Here is a 17806-nt window from a genome sequence, read left to right on the forward strand (position 1 = left end):
ACACCCCAGCTTGCTGCGAACTCAATGTTCATGTACACAAGCCCTTAAATAGCAACCAATCAACTTCTTCCCGGTGGTTTAACTAGAGTGAAACAGGAGACAGAGCTTCCCGTGGACCAGCCAACGATTTGAAGAGCAGCACACTGCTAACCGCAACCCATGAGAGAAGTGGGAGCTGCCCTCTTTTTGCAAAGGAGGAAGCACTCTACCTTATTTTAAGCCTTGTTTCTTGCCGGATCTTGCTCCTGAACTTGGCTGTTTCAAGAACTGATCCCAGTAGGATATTTCTGGTTCCACTTCAATCACCTGTCTCTCAAAATGACACTCAACACATTTATATCTGGGATTAGAACCAAAAGGACTCTTCTAGCAGGGCTGCCAGCAGGACTCAGCAAAATTCCTCTGTAACCTTATTCAGGCTCACGGAACTTGTCACTGTTACATGATCCCTTTGAAAATTCGGCCCAAATTAATAAAACCTAGTAAGGCACTATCCTGGATGTATTTTTCAGGGACAGGAGGCTTCCTCACCCCACTAGAAACAGTCTACACAAGCTGTAGTGAATCAAAATGTACTGCTTCCTGGGCTCTGGTTTTAGTTAGAAAACAAAGTCAGAGTAAAACATCACACAAGCCAACCCCAGGCTCCTCTTCAAGACCTATACAACCCATTGCCTAGATTATCTCTTTCTGGAGACCCACTCCACCCTCCCTTGTGAATGGGTGGGATAACAAACCACCTGCACTAGCAAAGTGGCAGATCATCTCCTGCTAACAGAATGAGACTTTCAGACAAACACTGCCAGCTGTTACAGACTAAATATGCAATTGGGGAGATAAGGAGGAGGATCACATCATCCTAATATGGAGGTTTTATTAATGAATTTTATCTTAGTGCTCTGACTTTATTTGTAGACATTTTATTCCCATCATTATATTGTGGGTCTGGAATTAGAAAGAAGATAGAAATACCTGCAATATATAAAACCACATAGTACAGTAAAAATCTGGTTGAAATCCCAGCCCCCTGAAATATGCAATGCTAATCATGTCCAAAGTCAAATGGTAACAAGCTTTCTAGCAGTCATGTGATGAAATTAATATTCTTAATGAGATGCCATGAATCCCTGGAAGAACCTTGCACAGAGTGTTGTAACACTTCTCACAGTAAATTTTTCTATTCAAGAAAAAATAGAACAGCTTTTCAAGTGTACTTTGTCTTTAGTTTACCTGTGTAATCGAACATATTGGTATAGAAGGGTACAGCTTGCTCAGGAAGGATAGGCAGGAAAAAAGGGAGGAGGTGTTTCCTTATATATTAAAAATGTATACACTTGGACTGTGGTTGAGATGGAAATAGGAGACAGACTTGTTGAAAGTCTCTGGATAAGGATAAAAGGGATAAAAAACAAGGGTGATGTCATGATAGGGGTTTACTACAGACCACCTAACCAGGAAGAAGAGGTGGATGAGGCTTTTTATTTTAAAAACAGCTAACAAAATCATCCAAAGCACAGGACTTGGGGGTGATGGGGGACTTCAAGTACCCAGACATATGTTGGGAAAATAACACAGCAGGGCACAAATCATCCAATAAGTTATTGGAATGTATTGCAGACAATTTTTTATTTCAGAAGGTGGAGACAGCTACCAGGAGAGAGGCTATTCTAGATTTGATTTTGACAAATAGGGAGGAACTGGTTCAGAATTTGAAAGTGGGAAGGCACCTTGAGTGAAAGTGATCATGAAATTATAGTATCAGAGGGGTAGCCGTGTTAGTCTGAATCTGTAAAAAGCAACAGAGGGTCCTGTGGCACCTTTGAGACTAACTGAAGTATTGGGAGCATAAGCTTTCGTGGGTAAGAACCTCACTTCTTGCATCTGAAGAAGTGAGGTTCTTACCCACGAAAGCTTATGCTCCCAATACTTCAGTTAGTCTCAAAGGTGCCACAGGACCCTCTGTTACTTCATGAAATTATAAGAGTTCATGATTCTAACGAATGGTAGGAGGGAGAGCAGCAAAATAAAGACAATGGATTTCAAGAAGGCAGACTTTAACAAACTCAGGGAGTTGGTAGGTAAGATCCCATGGGAAGCAAGTCTAAGGGGAAAAACAATAGAAGACAATTAGAAATTTTTCAAAGAGTGTTATGTATCAGTTCTGTCTTCTTGAAGAACCAGGGAGCAGTATTCAGACTGTCTGATTCACAAAAGACCTCCCTTCTCTTCCCCCCCCCCCAGCCTCTACTTGAACCACAGCTGATCAGAAGAAAGACTTATGAAAAGCACTGAAAATGCAGTGGAAGACACACCTAAATCCCTCCGGACAAGGGTGACAGGATTAGGGCAACTCCCCTAGCCTCATTTGCATCGAAGATGGGACAGGGAGGCATCTCCATTAGCATACAGAATGGGGAACAGTGATTCCAAGGCAAGAACCACACTGAACTCCGGGACCAGAAAAGCAGGGAAAGCACTGCATGATGGGGGATCTCTGCTCCAGATGTTAATAAACCCATGCCTGCACACACCCAGCTTAATATTTATCAGACCAATTCTAGTAATAAATCCTTTATTGGTATCCAAAATACTGAAGATGCCTAATTGCATTGTGAGCTCCCTCGAAGGAACACTGCCCATAGCCAGGAATGATCATTTCCTATTGTCTGGCCTGAACAAAACAACTCTGATATACTCCCTTGAGTCACCAGTTTACCCATAAACAAGTCTAGTGTTCTCCCTTGAACCATTGTTCTTTCCCTACAAAAACCCCTACCCATGCTCAAGTAAGTTCTCTGAAGCCTGGATCCAAAATCTGCAGCCGTTCTGTTAGGACTTCATCTTCTCCTCACTGATCATGCTGGGGCCTCTGCCTGTCTCTAGCACTCCGGACCCTCAGCTATCACCACCAGCTGAGACCCCTGATCGATTCAAGCTTCACGGAGTGTTGAGAATCCAGTTCTCTCTCAGTATAGCCTTCTGACCCTGACTAGTGTGATCAGTTATAGTTTTCTAAACCTGACTTTTATAATCAAATTTAAGTTAGATTTAATATTATAACTGTTTCATTTGTTTGGCTCCCCTTGTATGGTTATTACCTGGAAATAAATAACTTTCATGGTTAAGCTGGTTGCTTCTCTCTCTCTCTCTCTCTCTCTCTTCTCTCCCCAGCCCCGCAGGTGTTTTTTTTTTGCTTCCCCCTTTGCTCTGCAGCAATGCTCCTCGTACCTAAGCTAAAGATCCCTGAAGCGCTCCAAAATCCTGAGGGGTTTGCTCATCAAGTGGGTTACTACCAGAACAATTTTAACATGAAAGTGGAGATAGGGACGTGCTGAGTCCAGGGGCATATGAGGGTGGCAGCTTGGAGGTGCTGCTTGACCCAGCCTACTGAGTCCAGGGACATATAAGGGGTCAGCTTGGGAGTGCCGATTAACCTGGTCCTCACAGAGGCGCTGTGTGTGTGTGTGTGTGTGTGTGTTCATTCTCATCTGATTCTGGGGCTGGAAGAGCCCAGCCTTGGGGAACCTAGGTCCTACAGGATAGCTCCATTGGGAGGGAACTTGCAGAAGGGAGAAGTAGAGTTCCATATGACAACATAAGTGACACAAGCAGTACATTGATAGAATTACAGAACTCCCCCGCCCAGAAAAGTAACCCTAATAAATGAGCATACCCCAAAGTAACGGGCAAATCTAGTAACAAGAGACATTGTTAAGGGTGCAAAAGCAAACTATCTCACTGCGTAGGAAAGATAGGAAGTATGGCAAGAGACCACCCTGGCTTGACCAGGGGATCTTCAATGATCTAAAACTCAAAAAAGAGTCCTACAAAAAGTGGAAACTAAGTCAAATTACAAATGATAAATATAAACACATAACACAACTATGTAGGGACAAAATTAGAAAGGCCAAAGCACAAAACGAGATCAAACTATCTAGAGACATAAAAGGTAACAAGAAAATATTCTACAAATACATTAGAAAGCAAGAGGAAGACCCAGGACAAAATAGGCCTTGTTACTCAATGGCAGGGGGGAATAATAACAGAAAATGTGGAAATGGCAGAGGTGCTTAATGACTTCTTTGTTTTGGTTTTCACCAAGAAGTTTGGTGGTGATTGGTCGTCTAACGTAGTGAATGCCAGTGAAAATGAGGTAGGATCAGAGGAGGCTAAAATAGGAAAAGAACAAGTTAAAAATTACTTGGACAAATTAGATGTCTTCAAGTCACCAAGGCCTGATGAAATGCATCCTAGAATACTAAAGGAGATGAATGAGGAGATATCTGAACCATTAGTGCTTATCGTTGAAAAGTCATGGAAGACGGGAGAGATTTCAGAAGACTGGAAAAGGGCAAATATAGTGCCCATCTATAAAAAGGGAAATAAGGACAACCCAGGGAATTACAGACCAGTCAGCTTAACTTCTGTACCCAGAAAGATAATGGAGCAAATAATTAAGCAATTTGCAAACATCTAGAAGATAATAAGGTGATAAGTAACAGTCAGCATGGATTTGTCAAGAACAAATCAAGTCAAACCAACCTGATAGCTTTCTTTGACATGGTAACAAGCCTTGTGGAATGGGGGTAAGTGGTAGATGTGGCATATCTTGACCTCAGTAAAGCTTTTGATACTGTCTCACATGACCTTCTCATAAAGAAACTAGGAAATGCAACCTAGATGAAGTCACTATAAGGTGGGTGCAAAACTGGTTGGAAAACTGTTCCCAGAGAGTAGTTATCAGTGGTTCACAGTCATGCTGTAAGCGCATAATGAGTGGGGTACTGCAGGGATCAGTGCTGGGTCCGGTTCTGTTCAATATCTTCATCGATGATTTAGATAATGGCATACAGAGTACACTTATAAATTTTGCGGACGATACCAAGCCGGGAGGGGTTGCAAGTGCTTTGGAGGATAAGATTAAAATTCAAAATGATCTGGACAAACTGGAGAAATGGTCTGAAGTAAATAGGATGAAATTCAATAAGGATAAATGCAAAGTACTCCATTTAGGAAGGAACAATCAGTTGCACACATACAAAATGGGAAATGACAGCCTAGGAAGGAGTACTGTGGAAAGTGATTTGGAGGTCATAGTGGATCACAAGCTAAATATGAGTCAACAGTGTAATTCTGTTGCAAAAAAAGGGAACATCATTCTGGGATATATTAGCAGGAGTGTTGTAAGCAAGACACAAGAAGTCATTCTTCCGCACTATTCTGCGCTGATTAGGCCTCAACTGAAGTATTGTGTCCAGTTCTGGGTGCCACATTTCAGGAAAGATGTGGACAAATTGGAGAGAGTCCAGAGAAAAGCAACAAAAATTATTAAAAGTCTACAAAACATGACCTTTGAGGAAAGACTGAAAAAATTGGGTTTGTTTAGTCTGGAAAAGAGAAGACAAGAAGGGACATATAACAATTTTCAAGTATGTAAAAGGTTGTTACAAGGAGAAAAATTGTTCTTCTTAACCTCTGAGGATAGCACAAGAATCAGTGGGCTTAAACTGCAGCAAGGGAGGTTTAGGTTGGACATTAGGAAAAACTTCCTGTCAGGGTGGTTAAGTACTGGAATAAATTGCCTAGGGAGGATGTGGAGTCTCCATCATTGGAGATTTTTAAGAGCAGGTTAGACAAACACCTGTCAGGAATGGTCCAGATAATACTTAGTCCTGCCATTAGTGCAGGGGACTGGATTAGATGACCTCTCGAGGTCCCTTCCAGTTCTATGATTCTGTGATTATTCAGCTATTCAATAACATGGACCATATGGGCCAGATCCTGCAATGGCTGAAACCTTGGTGAAAAGCATGGGTGCAAAAGAGAAAGGTACTTCCCTGGAATAAGTGGCAGCCATTAGGATCACCACCACCTCCAACACTCTCTCCACATACTTTTGCAGTGGCACTGGGCTATTTAATGATTAGAGTATCTCCTACATTTACAAAATTGCATGGGATTTAGGCACAAGAGTTATGCAGCTAAATCCTATGCATGCAATTCCTTGAAGATTTAGGTGGAAGTGATTGTTACATTTTAGCACTATCTTCTATATATGAACTTTGGTGTTCAGGAGCCAGGCTTTCAGAAAATTATCCTTTGATACTCGTCCTTCAGTGCTTCAGAAGAACATTCTTTGCCAGTTTTTCAGTGCTAAAAGCCCCCCCACTCCTCCTCTGCACATCCTTCGTCTAACCCTTTTGATTGATTTTTCTCTCTCTCTCTCGGGTTGAAGAGATCATCGTCTCCACCAAATTCTTCAGTACTGATTGTAATTAACAAGCACAGCCTGAGCAACTGTATTTACTTGCTGGACATCTGGCATTTTTCCTGCAATCAGTGACAGAAAATGAGACTGACATCCTGGGGAAAAAACCCTAAAGAATCAGAGGCCTCATAGTTTATTTATTTGCTGTTTGAATGTTAGGAAATTACATTATTATATAGACATCAGGCCATTCTTAGTAAAATAATAATAGACACTCAATAAAAGACTGCCATTTTTTTTTAACAAAGTTGAAAGTAATGTGGGTTAAATATAATAAATCTTGCTGCCTTGAGCTAGTAGAGATGGAGTGCTGGAAAGACTTACACCTGGTCCACACTAACCCCCCACTTCGAACTAAGGTACACAAATTCAGCTACGTTAATAACATAGCTGAATTCGAAGTACCTTAGTTCGAACTTACCGTGGGTCCAGATGCGGCAGGCAGGCTCCCCCGTCGATGCCGCGTACTCCTCTCGCCGAGCTGGAGTACCGGCGTCGATGGCGAGCACTTCCGGGATCGATCCGGGATCGATTTATCACGTCTAGACAAGACACGATAAATCGATCCCAGAAGATCGATTGCTTACCGCCGGACCCAGAGGTAAGTGTAGACCTACCCTTTGATTCCTTACCTTTTTCTCCTTGTATATTTTGATCCAGAAAGAGCTTGCAATTACCAAATCAACTCCAGGGCCCTGGGTATCTCATGCCCATCTCCACCCCTTGCCATGTAACTGTATTTCAACATCTAAAGAATCCTTTTTTAATAAAAAGTTTCTAGTGCTTATGGTTACAAAGATGATATTGAAAATGTGAAATGAGTGCAAACTCATGTCATGCTGTCTTCATGGGCTTGCAAAACAATGATTCTGAAAGGTGTGAATTGACTCTTTATTTCAATGTGTTGTTGACTCTGAAACCTAAAGATGGTCACCCAAACAGGGATGACTGGTGAAAAGAGGCTAACGAGGCTAAGCACCACCACTAAGATCACAGCAGTGTAATGTGGCTGATATAGTGGAGCTTGCAGTACACTTATCTGCCAATGGGTGATTTCCAACTTGTAGCATATAGACTGCAAGCTTTACAGGAAAGAGGGCTAGCACAGGGAATGCAGGTTTTGATGGGGCTAGCTCCACAAGAAGAGTATAGAGTCCTATACAGAGTCTACACATGGTCACTACAACTTGTACTCTTTCTTTTCCAGACCCAGCACAGTGACAGGGTATTTCTGAGCTGCAGGTGGTGGCTGTCAGGCACGAGGGACAAGGTTTCTGAGTCTGGGAATGCTTTGTCTGAGCTTGAGAGAGTGTTGGGTAGGAGAGGGTTCTGAGCTGTGGAGTGGTTAAGTGGAGGAGGCGGCTGTCCGTAGTTAGATAGGTGTGGGAAGGGGGGGGCATGTTTCTGAGCAGGTGGGGTTTGGGTTGGAAGCAGCTGAGGGGGCTTAGGTTCTGAGACCAGGAGTGGATAAGTTAGGTTGGGAGGGCTGAGTGAAAGAGGGAATGGAGTCAATTGGTGAATGAAGTTGTGGGTGAAATGTGGTGTCTAGGAGCAGGGGAAATTTCCAATCAGCCACACTAGAGTGCTTCAGAATCCAGGTCCACCTTGCTGAGAAGTACATGACCACTGTAAAACATTCCAGATCCTCAGTTGATGCAAATAAGTTCTATTGACTTCAGTGGGACTTCAAGCTAGAATAGAGGGGCTGGTTCATTAGATGGACAGTTAATTGCAGCTGTAACATTGCTGTATTGCTTGTGTGCATTAAGATTCTATGCGCTCTGTGGAATTTAAAAATCAAAAGAGACTTCTTTTAAATGAAAGCTTCCTCAACCTAGCGTGCAGGTGGGGTTTAAGGAGATAACTTTGGGTATGAATATATCGGGTAGGGAGACATTTTTGTGAGAGGGGGGAGCTGGTGTTTGTTTTTTGTGACTGATGAGATGATCAGTTTGCAGAAGTCCAGATCCTTGTTGAAATAAATACTAAAAATCCCATTGATTTGTCTACAGAATGTCACTGCTTGGCTTGATTTTTTGAACAAATTAGTGAGCATTTCAGTGTCCTGAAAGAAAAGGGTTATCTGGTCATTCGGGTTCTGGCATTACAAGCACTAGCCTGGAGTTATGGGGTTTGGGAAGCATGCTGCTGCATCAACTAATTAGAGGGAGTAGTAAAAAGGCATAGACTTGTTGGGATGTGATAAGGTTCTGTGACATCACAGGCGTTTCCTTTGCCCAGTGAGCAGCCTCAGTTAATCCCAAGTAAAAAGGAAGCTCCTTTAATCTTGTAGAACACTACAAGAAGACATGAAGGAGAACTGTAGAAACTTGGAAGCACCAGAATCTTTATAAACGATAAAACAAATATTGCAAACTAATACAGCTCTTGATTACTAGAAAAATCCATCCAACTTGGAGGGGAGACGCAAGTCTTCCAGATCTATAGCTTTTAACTCCCAGAAACTAAGTACAATTTTTCTTTCTAGTAGGATGCCTGATGCCACCAGTTTAGCCTAATAGGCTCTGTGTAGCATTGTAGTATTAGTGGGGAAATAAACACATTAGATAAAAATTGCAGGCTGCCATCAGATTTACTTAGCAGCCACTGTGTTCTGAGAACTCTGGCTGAATACAGGATCTACAGAAGCTAAAGTACCATTATGATGGTACCTAGTACATAAAGTTTGCAAGGTGCTTTGAATATGTGAAGTGCTATGTATTATTGTAACATTTATGTGCTCTCCACAAATCAAAGGAATATCAAATTGCCTCTCTCTAGTATCAGAGCTAAACAAAGGCTAGAAAAGGAAGGTTCCCATTTTAAATGACAAATAGATACTGCTATACAAACTGTAGGAAGGACAGCCTTATTCCCGTAAATTCAAGCAATTGGCTGTGCTGTGGGTCTTCCTTCTACTTACACACAGCCGAGGAGATGTTTCTCGGGACTGATGTCTGGAAAGCTCAGGCCTGGTATTGTAACATTCCCCTGATGAGAGTTCCCAAGAAGTTTCTGGCATTTAAGGAACTTAAATAGAGTTCTACAGACTTGCCCAATTAAATAAGCAGCAGCATCTTTGTGTCACTGCCTTGGTTGCAGAAGAATCCTCCTTAGCCTCATAAGAAGAAGGCAGCTGGGTAAACCTCTCCTGATTATAGGAAGAGGACCTATCTCCATGGTGAGGGGCTATAGGAAGAAACATGTTTTACCTTAGCGTGGCTTTCCTTAGAACTCACATTTAGTGAAAAAAACAGAAGAGGTTCCTTGTCTTGTTTACCTACCTGGAGACCTGATGGGGTGGAATAAATGTCTTTGACCTCAAAGTTTTAGCTCCTGAATGTCCTGGTAAAAAAATGGAGCGAGTCAGTATGAAGTATAAACTGGTCTTACCCTGATAGGGTCTGGTTGAGAAGATGGCTGCCTCTGACAGGGCTGTGGCCACTATTCTGAGAATCTCAACACTGCAGATCAGAACACTCTGTACCCCACTGTAAGACCGACTCAGGGCCGGCTCCAGGCACCAGCCGAGCAAGCTGGTGCTTGGGGTGGCAGCTTGTAGGAGGCGGCATTCCGCCCAATCCTAGGGCGGCACGGCCGCTTTTTTTGTTGTTGTTCCGCTCCGGCCGCCCTGTAGAGGGCAGCGGCTCGTGGAGAATGGGAGTGCCCTGCAGCAAGCCCAGCAGGGCAGCCCGCGTCCTTCCCTCCCAGCCGACCGGAGTGGAGCCCTCCCGCAGAGGAGACACGGCGGGAGGGGCTGCGTGGCAGCACCCTGCTGAAGCCCTGGCCGCCCCCCTTCTCTCTCTCCCTCCGCTCCCTCCCCCTCCCCCCGCTAGCCGGGGCACATCTGCAGGGCAGGGAGTCCCCCTGCACCCTGGCTTTGATGTTCTGGCCACCGCAGGTTTTTTTTTTGTTTTTTTGGTTTTTTTTTGCTTGGGGCGGCCAGAAAGCCAGAGCCAGCCCTGGGCCGACTGAAGCTTTAGGGCCATGCTGGCTCATACTTCAGGCTGGCACTGTTTTAGGAAACAAATATGAGACTGGGAAACATTTCAAAATCTATTATTTCACTCCCCCAAAAGTTTCTGGAATCTTTTCCCATCTTAAGAATCGAATGTAAGAGAGACTTTCAAAATACATTTTTTTTTATGACAAAGGTTTTGTCTGAACTTTCTTGATCTGAAGGATCAAATGTAAGAAAGAAAAAACCCTCCAAAATGAATTCCTTCACCCCTGAAACAAGTGCAGCTGTTTTAACCAGCTGTTTGAGGCGGAGACATGGACTGTGGAGAAAAGGCCAATGATATTGTGGAAGGGAAGAAATTCTTACCAGAGCTGTGTCTGTTGGCTGCTTTGCTTCTTTGGTTGGATCAGGAGAAAATATCAGTAGGGTCTGGGACAACTGGAAACCCAGAAACACCCATCTAAAGATAGGATGAGCTTGAGAGAAATGTTGTCAGTAATACATAGAGGACACCTGTTGCCTGTCGGGATTGGGGGTGTCACTAAATGGTGAGCTTTAAATGCTTTTTAAAATGCCAACTTTATTGCATTGTTGTTGCATTCCAGTACAAGAATTATTGCTGCAATTTAATGTTGTCCAAAATCCAGGATATGGCTCTAGGGCAAGCAGACGAGCTGCATTATTTTACACATTACTGCACCAGGAGGCAGGTAGCCCTAGCTAATTCGTTTTAGATAATGAAGCAGGTACAGTGTTTTGCTGCACTGAAGCAAAATCAGCTAACTCAATCCTGGGTGTAACTCCATTGACCTAGTGGAGTTTCAGCAAGGATTAGTTCAGCCCAAAATATGCACAATAAAACATACATGGCCATTATATCTTATTGAATTGAAATCTGAAAGGACTAGCTGATGACTGTCATCTATGGAAACTTCTTTGTACAATGAAGTAGTCTCTTCCCGCTGTGTTGATCAAGAAAGTTTCAGGTGATCTTCTCCGATGTGGTGCTGAAATGAAGTATTTCCAAAGAAAATGTGACCAGAACACTCTGTGAATCTGAGTCCTCATTCTTTAATCTCTCCCAGTCTTTGTTTCCCCTTGCCATCCCACATACAGCCTTTTCTCCTTCAGCACTGACTGACTGGTTAGTTGTAATAAGCCTGGCATTGTATCCCATTAGAGATGCAGATTCATTTTGGTAAGAAATAATAGGGACTTCTTTCTCATCTCTCCTTCCTGTCTCTGTATCCAGCACTAAGTGCCCTTTGGCATTTGTAAAATGGCTGCCAGGATGTATGAGAACAATATAAAGTGCCTTTGTATGATGAGGCAGCATTTAGATGCTCTAGCTGGTATCCTGCAATTTTTCTTCTGCCTCAAACCATCATATTTATGCGGGCATTATCAAGAGAAGGACATCCTGAAGGGTTTGGATTGACTATGGGTCTGTGTGTAGGGGGAGCATTAACACTTTAAGCACAGATTGCCTTGGGACATCTGCAAGGTCAGTAATAGAAGTGTCGAAAACAATTGCACTGCTGTTAAAACCAATGGAGGTTATGAGAAGGAAGGGGGGTGGGGGAAAATAAATCATATTTTTGAAAACGTTGTGAGAAGTCAACTTGTTTTGACTTGAATTTTGCAGTCCCCCCACCCCCACACACACACACCTTGACACAACACTTTCCACCTGTCTGGAAAAAAAAATCATGCAAGGTCCAAGGTCTCTTAGACCCAACAATAATGAAAAAACCTCTTATAGATGAGAGGGAAACCAACCTACCATCCCCTGTTCCTATCTCTCTTGGATTCTGGCCTTGCCACAGTGAGACGCTGTTAAAAACATATTCATTTATGGCAACAAGTGGATAGAGGAAGCTAGTGATTGCACCCTCAGCACTTACATTGCCGTATATCTGCTACTAAGAGGGCCAGATATTTGTGTGCTTCCAGCATCATGCAGACTTGCTCTAACTACACTATGTGTTTGTAGCAGTGCAGAGGTTCTCAAGAGTCACTTTTGTTCACCGATGATCTGTGAAAATCGCTCATGTTCTCTTTACGTTTTCAGACAAGACAATGATGGATGCCACATAAGGGCCTAGATAGAGTAGAATAAAATCAGAGATTACATTACTTAGTTTCCCCATGCATCAAGCAGAGACATTTCTGTCTATTGGTCTTATTCTATACCATTTGGACCAGACTCCAGACTAAAGTCTAAAATGGCCAGATCTGCAGTCTTATCAGCTAACACTGCAAAGAACTGACAGAGGCCCCTGAAGATTCTCAATGTCATGGCCCTCAAAACTTCTTACCCATTGCATCCTCGCTCTTCTTGCCAGTCAGGGATTTAGAAATTATTCTGTGCTTCCTTTGCATCTAATTTACATCTCAGGCAAGGCTGTCACTCTAAAGCTAAGATGGACAACAACGAAAAAAGGAACTGCCTGAAAGAACACAGTGAGGAAGCTATACACTGTCACCAGGACAGTTGTTTAATTACTAGAGTTATTCTGGTTAAAACAAAGGTAGATTCCCCATGCTAATCAGCCCCCTAAGATCCCTTGACCTCATACCAGTTGCAATCAGCTAAATAAGCCTCTACATTTTATGGAAAGAGAAAAACCATCAGGATCAGACTCTGCAGAATGAAAATAAAATGTGTAATGAAGGATGCAACTTCTTTCATGCCACGTATACTTTGGTCAGGCTCATCACTCAGATCTGTCATTGCTAGAGCAACAATGTCCCCTTCATGCTACTGTGTCAGTTATGAACATGCTTGTGCAAGCCAAGTAATATAAAGAGGGAAATGTTTTCTTTAACCATTTTAGGTTTTGTTTGTTTCCAGTCGGGAAAATTCCCTGAGATCCCTTCCCTTCCCCATACGTCCCCCCCTTTGTTGCGTCTTCCCCCAGAGGGCACAATTGAGGGCAACTTTTCCTCTCGATCTTCTGTCTTGGGCGATCAGGACCAATCTCACAAACTAAACTGGTATCCATCCCTTGGCAGCACATTGTACAGCTACTGGAGCATAGGGCTAGCTTAAAAATAAAATAAATAAATATGGCTCTTTCCATTTCACTTCCTGGTTTTGTTTTACATTTGAACACATGCTGTTTATTGCGGATACCAAATAAGCATTTCCATATTTAAAAGATAAAGTCTTAAAAAACAGTGGGACTACTCAGATGCATAAAGGTAAGTTCATGTGCAAGGGGAGGATGAGGCTGTAGCTGGGAAGAATGGTACCAAGTAATATCAAGATGGCAGCAATTGCTAATGTGACACTTTTTTGTTGTTGTTGCAAATACAATGTTAGGTCACAACAGACACTCAAGTGGCCAAATCCTCTATTGGTGTAAATTGGCATTGCGTTTAACGGAGCTGTGCTGATTTACACCAGCTGAAGGTCTGGCCCATTTTGTTGCTGTTCATTTCCAATTGCTTTGGTTAAACCTTCAGGGCTCGGATTCATTAGCCTTCCCGGCACTATGCAAAGCTCATCTTTTCAAGAGCATTTGGGGCAGAGAAAGATGGACAGACTCAGGGCTAAAGGATCTCAGTGGCCTTGCAACGGGGGTTGTAAGGTGGATTTGTTTTGCTATTGTATGGTAACATTTAAGTAGTGCATTGAGTGTTATGTTTTAAATAATGTGACAAGCTTAGAGCTAAGTCCTAGAAAACAACCAAAATAAGTCAAGTTAAAAACAAAAAATAAAGGTCCTGGGACTGCAGAATCCTTCTTTGTGTGGTTGTTGACAATGCTGTTATTAGCAAGTTCCTATCCACTGGGGTTATGTTTCTTCCATGTTCGAGTTCTAACCTCTTTTATTGTGATATATAGGTTTAAATGGTCACAATATATGGTACATCTGTTACTATAACAACTCTACCAACATGTAATCTATTTAACCAGAATTTTACTTCTTTTGAATACTTTGAAACTGGGACTGTCACACATTCATGTATTAAGGAAAGCAATTAAATGAGTTTATCGTTTTAACTAAATAAGTTAAGTAGGCAGCAAGATCCATTAATAGTACTAACGAATTCCCATCTCAACAAGAAAGGGACTAACTACGCTTTCATTTCAGATAATGATTAGCTTAGGCTTCAGGCAACCACTTTGGTCATGAAAAATTCTTTTTGTGAAGCCACTTGGAATTTAGAGTAAGATTTCATTTAACTGTATTTCATTTTGTTCTTGAATGATTTAGCTTCTAGAGAAAAAAAAGCAGAAGCTGTCTGTTGACCAGAATTCACTATGGCATCTGATTTTTCAGAATACTAGCAATCAGGATTAAAAAAATAAAATCATTGACCATAATGACAGATGAAAAGTAGAACAATGATATTCCACGAATACAATCATTTTAAAGAATAAATGAATGGCACCTTTCCAGCAGCTTCTTTCCCAAACTCTTCTAAAATTAAACTATTCTCTGTATCTAGAATATAATGCAGGAGCCTTAAATATCCAGCTATCCTGAAGGAAATGGGAGGTTTGTTTGGTTTATAAGATCTCACTGTTATACAACAGAATTCACACTTCAGGGCAGGAAATCTAAAGACAGCTGGGCCCTTACCGTTCTGCTACGGCAACGCAGTAATGCTCATTAAAGTCAAAAGGAGTTATTTGTATCCCAAGGGTGAAACTGGGCTTTAGAACTGTAGGTTAATCTTCTCAGGATTATCCCATCAAAGTGCACCCACTCTATCATGTAGGCTAATTCAGTTTGACCAAGAGAAGTTACTAATGTGCAAAGTGATCTGTGCTATGCCAGCTGGGTCATCGCATAGCATGCCTTGTTTTTGTTGTGTATAGTAGCACAGGTACAGAATCAATTGTATGAAAAACTAAAGCCAAGAGAAGGGAGACCTGCTTGGATCAGTACTGATTTCTTCGTCGACTGAAGATGGCAAGCATATATTTTCAAATACTTATGTGTTCATTTGCAAATAGGGTTGGTCTAAAACTGAAAGCTACTTTACATTGAAAGAATTGGCACAAACTGAAAAAAATGTTTTGCTTAACGTTTTTGTGGATTTTTCCATGCAACAATTAAAAATACATTGTATTTTATCCAAATTGAATAGTATCACATGACAGGGATGTGGGCTGTAACGCCTAGTGGTTCAAGCAGGAGTCATGCCCAGAGCCACCGAGAGCGGGTTCGGGCCCCAGTGAAAATTTTTTTTTCGGGCCCCCCCCCAGCAAGGGTGGACTGGCTAAACAGGGCTGACAAGGGGGGGGGGGGGGGGAGGAAGCCGGGCCCGGAATTTTTTCGGTCCCTCCAGCAAGGACGGACTGGCTAAACAGGGCCGACGAGGGGGGGGGGAGGGGAAGCCGGGCCCCGGGCCCCTTTCTGGACCATCGGGCCCCGGTAATTTGTACGGGCTTCCCCCCCTCTCGTCAGCCCTGGTCATGCCTAATGGTCAGAGCAGGTGCAAGTTGCCAGGAATCAGGGCCAGGTGCCAGACCCAAGGGACACAGCTGGAATCAGAGTCTAGGGTCAGGCCCAGCTTACCTGAAATGAGACAAGGCATGAGCAGAGCTGGAACAAGGCAGCCACACAAGCTCTCTCAGCCAAGGGGCAAATGCTTTGGGCAGCCAGTGCACTGTCACTTCTCCTGAGCTTAACAGCCTGTCTGCTGACTCTTCTAACCAATCAGGCAGCCTACTACAGGCCAGCTGTGCTCCTTAGGTTGTCCAGAGACTGGCTCTGCTGCAGGTCCATATTCCTGACAGAATCAAATTGCATTTTTGGGGAAGGGTTTCCATTTCCCCTTCTGTCTCTTTCCCATAGGAAAAGAAATGGTCAGAGAAATGGAAAGAAAGGAGTGAAAAACCTAGAAAACTGAAAAATGATCATTTTGATTTCATTCAATTTGATGGAATAAAAAGATTCATTTTGAAACAATCCAAATATTTTTTGGTTTTAAATGTTTTGTCCAAAAGAACCCAAACCCAACTTTTAAACAATAAAAAAAACTTTGCAGTTTTTACAGAAATGCTTACAGCATTTGAACCCATTTTTCCATTAAAAATTTGCAAAAAAAATTCAACCAGCTCTAGCTGCAAATATGGAAAACATTGTTCTTCTCTCATCAGCCTCAATACACCTCTACCCCGATATAACGCTGTCCTCGGGAGACAAAAAATCTTACTGTGTTATAGGTGAAACCGTGTTATGTCGAACTTGCTTTGATCCACCAAAGCACGCAGCCCCGCCCCTCATGAGCGCTGCTTTACCGCGTTATATCCGAATTTGTGCTATAGCAGGTCGTGTTATATCAGGGTAGATGTGTATCTCCAAGCGTTCATTCTTAAAGACAACAGGTAAACATTTATCCGGATAAGTGGCAAGAGGGATCAGATAACGGGACATAAATGAAGGAGGGAAAAGGCATAAAAACTGTAGAGCTAACAAAACTGTCACAGTTGTAGGTTACATCTCTTTCCATGGTCCTCGAGGGGTAAAATCCTTACCCTATTGTGGTCAATAGGTGTTTTCCCATTGAGTTCTATGGGGCCATGATTTTACTCTGTTTGGCTTACTTAGATTGTTAGCTTTTTAGGGTAGGCACCCATTTTATTCTATGAATTGCTAGTATGTGCGCAGATATTTCATATTAATAAATGTTTAGAATAAATAAGTGATATCTGAATGGCTCAACTAGCAAAGGAGACATAAGTTCTGAGTGATTAATTAATGTAATATTTCTTAATAATGTTCCCTGCCACCAAAGTTGAACTACATGGCTCCTCTCTGCTGGTTGTTCCAGAATGCATAATTTTGTGACCTCTCAGCTACTACTTAACCAGTCTGGATTATGAAGATGCCCTATCAGTATGATTTTATATATATATATATGCGCCATGGTATTGAAGAGAAGTTTTAAACATGATTATTATAACCAAAGGTGAGTGCCACTTATCTGACCAAATGGCTCTTCAGCTGTTCCAGATACTATTCACACTATCCTAGAATGAGGCATTCTGGGACTACAAATGTAGCCAGCTAACATGACACTGGAGGGGGCAAAATAATTTATTGAAAGGTTTAAGTAGTTATGAAGAATGTTCTCTGGTTAGCTGGGTCATTCAGCACATAGTTCTGCTATTAGTATGTTTTTGATAAAATTATTTGCAGGTCACTTTTAATGCTCTGGAATGGAACGAGAGCACTCTGAGGTCCTTCCACTGAAGAGCACTGACAGAATACATTTATGCAAAATACTGTAATCAGATTGTAAAATCCATCTACTTTCCTGTTTTAAGTGGAATTTCCTTCTCTTGCCAAACACTGATAGCACTAGTACAGCAGCTCTTTACCCCTACTATCAGTTTCTCAAGAACAATGACTGACAGCTATAGATGTGGTGTATAGAGTAGGTTTCAGTTCGTACAACACTGCAGCGTCTTTTCTCTAAATCATCCTGACCTTGTAGAAGCAGAAACATTGGGCCATATTGTATGCTGCCCCACAAAGGAAATGCAGCTAGGTAGGGGAATAGCAAAGGTGGCTTCATATTCTTTGAATTTTGGGCTTAGTTTCTGGCACAATTTA

At 42.3% G+C, this 17806-nt stretch overlaps 1 long non-coding RNA gene across 1 annotated transcript in view; it reads right to left on the reverse strand.

Annotated features, from left to right (window-relative positions):
• LOC135973920 (uncharacterized) overlaps nucleotides 1–17806 on the reverse strand; it is a 180669-nt gene that overhangs the window by 88897 nt on the left and 73966 nt on the right. The window lies entirely within an intron of this gene.

Source organism: Chrysemys picta, chromosome 10 (assembly GCF_011386835.1).
Source record: "Chrysemys picta bellii isolate R12L10 chromosome 10, ASM1138683v2, whole genome shotgun sequence".
In the NCBI taxonomy this organism is placed as follows: Eukaryota; Metazoa; Chordata; order Testudines; family Emydidae; genus Chrysemys; species Chrysemys picta.